Source organism: Tyto alba, unplaced genomic scaffold, assembly GCF_018691265.1.
Source record: "Tyto alba isolate M040663 unplaced genomic scaffold, T.alba_DEE_v4.0 Super-Scaffold_28, whole genome shotgun sequence".
In the NCBI taxonomy this organism is placed as follows: domain Eukaryota; kingdom Metazoa; phylum Chordata; class Aves; order Strigiformes; family Tytonidae; genus Tyto; species Tyto alba.
In genome coordinates this window covers 27540-28790 of record NW_024881302.1, presented here as the reverse complement: position 1 = coordinate 28790, position 1251 = coordinate 27540, and positions in this window count along the sequence as shown.

Sequence of the window (1251 nt, the reverse complement as noted above, 5' to 3'; positions counted from 1 at the left end):
CTGGGGGTCAGGGGTCAAACATCAGCATGGGGGCAGAGGCCAAAGGTCATACCGGGGTCAGAGCCCAGTGGTCAGCTGGGGTCAAGGGCAAAGGTCACCCCTGCTCAATGGTTAAAACCCTGTGGCCCCTCTGGCCCATGTGATACCTGCAGGTGGGTGGCCCCACCCCTTTCCTGGTGAATTGTGGGAAGGGCAGTGGGTGGGGCCCAGGCTAGACCAGCCCCAGCCTCTACTCAGGGAGCTCCTTTTGCTCCTGGGCTTCTTTGGGCTCAAGGCTCCCCTGTTCCTTCCCTTGACAGCAGCTTTGGAGCTGCCTAAGCTTTTAAGTCTTTTGACCTCCAGAGGAGCATGCGTGTTTTGCAATAAGAGCTTCAGGACCGGGCAAGGTCAAGCAGTCTGGAGTAGAAAGTAGATTTGTTTGTCGCTTTTCTGTTTTTTTTTTTTCAGGAGAATAATTTTTGCTTGAGTGTTGAGAGGTGGCAAGATGGTTTAATAGATTGCTCTTCCTTTTTAATTTAGGTGCTATTGAAACTTTTTTCCATATTTTCTTACTCCCCAGCGGTCTTAAAATTTTCCTCTTTTAAATAATTTTTCCTTGTTTTTCCTTTAGGAAAAAACCCAGGTAGGTTGCAGGGGGTCTGTTTGGGGTGCAGGGGGACCAGGCAGGGTTCAGGGGGTCTGGTTGGGATTCACGGGGCCCAGAGAGGTCACGTTGTGTCCAGTTGGCGTCATGGGGGGGGGAACCCAGGTAAGGTCCAGGGGGTCTGTTTGGGGTGCAGGGAGCCCTTATAGGGGTGCTGTGCAGGGTGGCTGTTTGAGGGGAAAGGGGGTCCAGACAAGGTGCAGAGGATCTGTTTGGGGTGCAGGGTGGCTAGACAGTGTGCAGGGTGTCTTGTTGGTGTGTAATTTGTATCGTAACTGTATTATAATTAATGAGCGATCGGTGCCTGATAGGAATGTTTGGAAAAGCACCAACCTGTGATTGTGATTTGGATGTATAAAAGAAGCACCTGCACCTGCTGTTAGGTGTGCTCGATTCGAGGAAAATCCACTGAGCACCCAGGCCCGAATAAAAGACAGTATTGCTCCTGCGCCTGTAAAGATCACCTTGTTGCAGGCCGGGTACCGCCAGTCCCCCGCTCCCCACCGGCTCCGGCTGTGGGCTGGGGCCGGGGCAGCTCAGGTGGGACCGGTGAGGTGAGGATGGGACCGGGCCAAGGTTTTAAATAGGCTGCAGCTGGGGAGCTGGGG